This window comes from Diabrotica undecimpunctata, unplaced genomic scaffold, assembly GCF_040954645.1.
Source record: "Diabrotica undecimpunctata isolate CICGRU unplaced genomic scaffold, icDiaUnde3 ctg00002879.1, whole genome shotgun sequence".
NCBI lineage: Eukaryota > Metazoa > Arthropoda > Insecta > Coleoptera > Chrysomelidae > Diabrotica > Diabrotica undecimpunctata.
The window spans coordinates 1-6,695 of record NW_027314081.1 but is presented as its reverse complement, the minus strand read 5'-3'; the positions used below and the strand labels follow the sequence as shown (position 1 = coordinate 6,695).

The 6,695-nt window shown below is 30.9% G+C and overlaps 1 long non-coding RNA gene across 1 annotated transcript; it reads right to left on the bottom strand.

Annotated features, from left to right (window-relative positions):
* Positions 1–343: 343 nt before the first annotated feature.
* Positions 344–6,649, bottom strand: LOC140432121 (uncharacterized). Its single transcript, XR_011949766.1, has 3 exons — positions 6,422–6,649; positions 6,042–6,336; positions 344–484 (listed from the first exon to the last, which is right to left on the bottom strand). It is a non-coding gene; the product is annotated as an uncharacterized lncRNA (long non-coding RNA).
* Positions 6,650–6,695: the final 46 nt, after the last annotated feature.

The window sequence follows — 6,695 nt, the reverse complement described above, 5'->3', positions numbered from 1 at the left end:
AGCTTTCTTTTCGTCTAAGAACGGAGAGATGGTTTTTCATTTAATTTAATTTAATTATTTAGTAGACTAGACTAGATTCGACTAGATCCGATCAGACTCGAGTCAATCGACTCGATTCCATTCGATATTCGACTCGATTTGATTCGATATAATTTGATTTTATTAATAAGCACGCATGGGCTGCATTTACTACTCTACATATTGTGTGGTCGCGCGATATGTCGTTACAGTTTTTACCTACAGTTTTATTTTCTCACTTTTCTGAGAGATCCACCGCTCCTTCAGTAGTCCGCGATAAGAAAGCTAAGCTTCCAATAATTATAATAATATAATTGTATGTGTACATACCTTTCCAATGACCTTTCATTTAATGTAGACCTTATCCAAGCTCTTCCTCTTCCAAGATCTGTCCAGATGTGTCTTAAAACAATGTAACGTTCCTGTTCATGCTTTGTCAAATGACGGTAAATAAAAGGCCAAAATGCTAAAAAAGTTTTAGTAAAAACACCACAAGCAACAATTTTTCATTTGGCAGAATAATAAAAATGCTTAGAGGAACACTTTACAATTTTTTAGGTGATTTGCGTGTTTGTGACAATTTTTTATGTAAAAAATGAAACTAGTTCTTCTAAGTGATGCTATATGACCGACAATTATCCACTTCAGACAGCTCTACTTAATTCGTGAATTTTGATGTAGAAACGTGAATCCCTTAAAGGAGTGTCCCGATTAAGTGTCCGCAATGGACCAAAAAAAATTTACATGGAAAATGATGGATATCTACGACTACTTAAAAGAAGACTACTGGAAGTAATATAAGGCCTAGTTAAAATTAAAACAGACAAACACTTTGCGATGAAAATTTTAATATAATTATCTGATAATACTGCAATCTTATAAATTTTCTTTATCGTCACTCTTATTTGTTAACTGCAGAGATATTTGTTTTAAACATGCATATTTGCTTTAGGGTATGAAAAATAAAAATTTAGTATCAGTTACTCTGACTTTGAGATACCTACCTGAAATGATTTGTAATACCATATTTTGTACTAAAAAGATATTCATATTAAAAATGTTATATTTCAGTACCAGTTTTTCAGTGTCTTAACAACAAAGTTGTAAACCGTGAAATCTATGATACGCGCCAGTTGTTTGAAATCTAAGAAGCGACTTTCCAATTAAATGCAAATGTTTCTCACCAAATTAATTATATTGTATTTAAATAATTGATTACTTCGAATAGGAAAGCTAAACTGCGGAGCCATTTTTCGTTTTTCGGTATTTTACCACCTTATTCGTTTCGAAAAGAAATGATTTCAAGTAATATTTCTTAGAATATTTCTAAATATATTCCTCTTCCTATGTTCATCTTACGTCTGTATTAAGAAGTACCTACATCAGTGTGTTTAACGGGATGGCTAGCTTCCAATTACACTTAAAAGAAGCATCGTTGCAAATTTTCTGCGCGGATTGAATTTTGAGTTTATGGAATGGTGTAGAAATAGGTCCCAACAAGCCTCTCTTACGTTAGTGATAACCTCATCTTCCGGTGGTAACTCCTGATTGATACAAACGAAACTGTCGACCGAGTATAAGCGGTATAGTCACATGTCACATATACGTTGGCATGTTTGCAGGCCAATACCAGCAATTCCAGTACCAGTGCGATGTCAAAGTCAAGCCAGTAACCTACTTATAGGCGTAAAAACAACAACTCGTATTAGGACGATCTACACAATGAGGACTCACGTTAAGATAATTAGAAGATATATTAGGAATACGAACCTAAATAATCAAAAAAAAAAAAAAATTGTTTAATTTACTAATGTTTGTATTTTGAGAACGATTTCCGAAGTGGGAATTGAAACGTCAATAAACGTATTTTAACCTTTAATTGTGGCTTATTCCCATTTAAATATAAACTAAATAATCAAATCACTTATCACTACGGAATCCGGGGAAGCAAAAGTGCTAAGAACAAACTCTGAGATAGCGCGTTGGACGACTGCTAAGATCAGAGAAGAACAAGGGAAAGATTCAGTTTTACAGAAAATTCGAAAATGGTCGACTTTCTTGGCAAGAAATATCAAATCTATGCTCAGTAGTTAAAATGTATTGGGCCCACTGGGACTCCTTTATCATGGAAGATGGCTTGCTTAAACGAGTACTGGTGATTCCAAAGAACATAATAGCCGAAGTACTTCGTCAGTTACACGACAATATATCAGGGCATTTCGGTGTAAAGAAAACCCTTCAGTAAATTCGGCAACGATGAATAGTTCCGACGATGTAAAGGACTGATGTAAGAAATGTACTGCCTGTGTCTCAAGTAACGGACCTTGCCGAAGAAGAAAGGCTCCTATGAGACAATACAATGTTGGAAATCGTTCCAAACCATTTACACACATTAGCAAGCCAAAATATTCTTATCCTTTCGGGATCTCTATTGCCATCGATCTTTTGATTTGACTGAGAACTTCCTCATTGGTAATTCGTTCCACGGAATTTTGAGTTCTACCCACAATTAGAAACCACAATTGATTGTTTTTTACATTTGTTTTTGACGTTTTGATTTTGAATCCGGAAATCGTTTTCAAAAAAATTATTATGACGCTACGCGTTTTTTACGATGTAAGGTTAGATCTTTACTACACACTAAGTTCTACATTTTATATCCTGTGAATAATCCTAGTCTTAATAGCATTCAATACAGTATGTTAGATGTACGACTTGCTAACACACATATATTTAGTATTTTTTATTTATAACTTGAGTCTGTGCTCTTCCCTCGCATGCGTAGATTTGTTAAGAAGTTTTTGTAATTCTTGTATACTATTCATTATTAATATGATATTATCTACATATCTAGTATTGTTTATAACTTCGCCATTTACGTCAATACCTTCCCTGATATTATTAAGTGGCACTCTAAAGGTCTGCTCCGAATATATATTCAGAGCATCACTAATATATGTATAACTACAGTACATAACTCAGTTTTGTATCAGTACTGGTTTCGAATAATGACTCATACCAGCACTTTCAGTCCTCCTAAAGGTCGTTTATTATTCATATGTCCTTTCCTTCTACTACCGAGTTTCTGAAGGCCCGTCCTCACTTGGTAACGTGTTACCGAAATTTGTTGGCAACATGTTTCTAATAACATGTTTATAACTTTTGTCTTGAATGTCCTCATTGGGATTGCAAGCAGTAAGTAACATTTTTATGACTGCCTTATTTTTCTCATGGCTACCGCTTATGTAGTTTTAGCGTACAAAGTTTAGAATTATTTCAGTTTTTTAATAAAGAAACAATAAAACAACCACTTACTTATAATTGAATTAAATTTTGTAAGTTCTTACCTTAATTCGAATTTTATATAGTGGGACATGGCTCGATCTTATCTTTTAAAAACATCAAAATATTATGAAGAAATGAAGACAATAGAATGTTAAAAAAAAAAGAAGAAAGTGAGAGATCCATTATTGAATGGGACGAGATGAGAAGGGTGGTGCAGTGGACAAAATCGCTAATTACTAATCTGAGAAGATGTATTGCAGGCATCTGCATTTTAATTACTTCATTTGACCTTCCAAATTGGATATGATCAGCCAAAAGGAAGGCCAAGGAGGCCAAGAAACCTCTACCTTTCAAATCAGGGAGAGAATACAATAGATCTCTCCCCACTAGGGTTAAAATGCAAGCTCATTATTTTAGCAATATTAAATATTCCAACAAGAGAAAATGCTTTGTTACTTTTAATTTGTCTACTTAATCTTAATGTGTACACATAGTAATTGTTTTGTAATTAATTTTCGTTATAAAATTTTATGCATATGAAGCAAAATTAAGAAAACAAATTTTTAAAAGTATTATTTTGTGTTAAATTTTGTATTTATATACTTAGGATTAGATTTTACATTTGTTTTTGATGTTTCAAGTTCCAATCCGGAATTATTATTAATTAATAAATTATGTTAACCTGTAGATGTTTATCAAATAGCACTTTTGTATCAGCCAATTTGACAGACTTACTTGGCCTCAATCTTGGATGACACAAAGCTACATTTTTTAACAAAATTACAAAATGAATCCTATATAAATACAATATTTAACTTAAACATGGCACAAGAAAACAATTTCAGAATTTCTTTATTTTTTCTTGGTGTACTGTAAATCTCACAAAGAGACTGATGATGACATGGAATGATAAGTTGGATAGCTCTGTTTTATATGGCCTACAGGGGATTGCAGTAAAAGGTTAATATTTTTTTAACTAAAAATGAACATGTTAAATGTTACAAAGAGAATTTATTACTTTTATAAATAAATTAATTAATTTACTTATATAAGCTCTAGGTTTTTGGGCTCTGTATAATTCCTATTTAATTTTATTAGTAGCAAAATTAATATTGAATTATTTTGAAAATAGTCTAGTCGAGATAAGTACAAAAATAGCTGAAGTTGGTTGTAGTTAATAAGACATTACAATGTTTGTAGAAATAGACCTGAAGGTGGTTTATAATTAGAATTTCAATATGCTTTATGTGAACAAGTTGGAGTACAATTTTATCATGAATATCTAGGAAAGTATCAAATCTATGACAAAAATGTACAGGACAAAAATTCTTCAGGCTTACCGAATTAAGAGAGTTTAATTTTTCAAAGTGAGCTTTAGAGCTTGCTTACTCTTCTATAAATAAAAAACAACTTAGATAACAAGTAACTTTCTATGGAGCAAAGTTTTGAAAATCCTTAATGTTTGATATAGAGCTGGAATGCATATTTATTATGAAAAAACAGAAAAGTTATCACATTTTTCTTTAAACCATTGTTTTATTGATATTTTCAAATTTTTTAAATCAAATTTTCAGAAACTTTTATTTCTATGATCTGGAATTTTTTTCCATTAGGCCTGTATTTTTAAATGCATTTGTTAAGGCTTGTATTTGAATTTGCACATCTAATTTAATTCCCCTTGATTATGGTAATTTGAAATTCATAACTTCAAGATCCTCATACTGAAGTTATATTTATAGGTGTTCCTCTAATCAATTTGTATTCTATACATTAATTAGTGTTCGTTAAGTATCCAAAGCTGTTATATAGCATTTTACTTTTAAAATATTATTGGTTACTTCCCAGTTAACTATTCAAAAAAATAAACAGAACAAACATGCATATATTTAGCTGTTTATGAACATGCACAATTAGATTAAAACATATTGATATTTCGAACACAGTGCTGTCCAGTCTCTCCATTAAAAAGATTAAGTAATTTAGTTTAGTTTCAAAGTAATCAAAACTACTGAATATCTAAATTCATATTTCTGAGATTTAAAACTCATTAGACAAGGGAGATATCAGAAGAAATACCTATAAGAAGTCAAGTATTTAAAAAGAAGTCCACTTAAAGAATTTTGTCTTGTACTTTACTGCCAACAGATATGTGATACTGAAGACAAAATATACAAAAAAAAAATTATTTTATTTATTCCAAAAACAGAATCTTTTTAGAGAATAAAATATAATTGTATATAATGTAGGATTTATCATTAAAACATTAAGAGAATGAAAAAGACACATCTCATTTCAGTAGTAAAGAATATAATATAATAAAAATAATGTTATTTATCCTCTAAACAGGAAAAGATAACACACAATACCTGGAAGCTATTAGAGGATGACGATATAAAACTAAAAGCATTCAAAATTTATAAAGAAATGCACATTTTGTAGTAACTTGAAACCTAAAATGGAAAAGTTGCAACATTCTTCACCAATATTTGTTGTATAAAACAAAGAACAATTATTTTTTTAAAAATATAAATAGAATTATCTAAACGTTTAAAATAGTGCTATAATCAACATTTCATTAGTTGCTTTTTTACTTAAATATGGTAAAGATACAAGGAAGCTAGATATAATGTTAAAATACCAGTTTTATATTACTAGTTATAAAGCTATATTATGAAAAAAATAGTTCCAGAGAGTGAACACCACTGTAAAAGAATCACCAAAACATCTAAATTACTTACAAGGGCTGTCATTCCCGATATTTAAAGTATTGGCAACAATTTCAGAGACTTGTTTGATAGTAGATGAGTTTTGAGTGTGGGGACTTTTATGCTTTAAACCAAAATTTAAAACAGCTTCTAATGTAACACAAAGACCTGCTACACAACACTCAAATTCTGTAGCAAGCTCCGTTTTGCCCCCGAATCTTTTTTGGCAGTCTTGGACGCATTCTAAGAGCTGTTTTAGTAATTTCTCAGCTTCCTCACTTTTTTGTTGCACTGGCGATGTAGTTATAGAAACAGACATCAGCTTTAGCTAAAATATAAAGGAACCTTTGTATGAATTACCTGAGACTACTAGGAATTGTTTACGTATATCAGTTTAACAAGTCAAACTATACCATAATAATGAATTATATATCCAATAACCTTGATAAACACTCATTTCACTACACTGATACTAGAATACAAAGTTACGATGTACACAAGTAATACTGTTTTATCAAACGTAAACTGACACTTGTATTATCTGGCCCATAATTTTTATTAAGCGAATACTGCGATATAGGAATTTAACAACAATGAGGATAGCAAATTAGCAACAATATCAACTGGCGATGACTTTTGACAAGCATTTGACAAGCCAGGTTGTTCGTCTCACTCTGAGATAGCGCG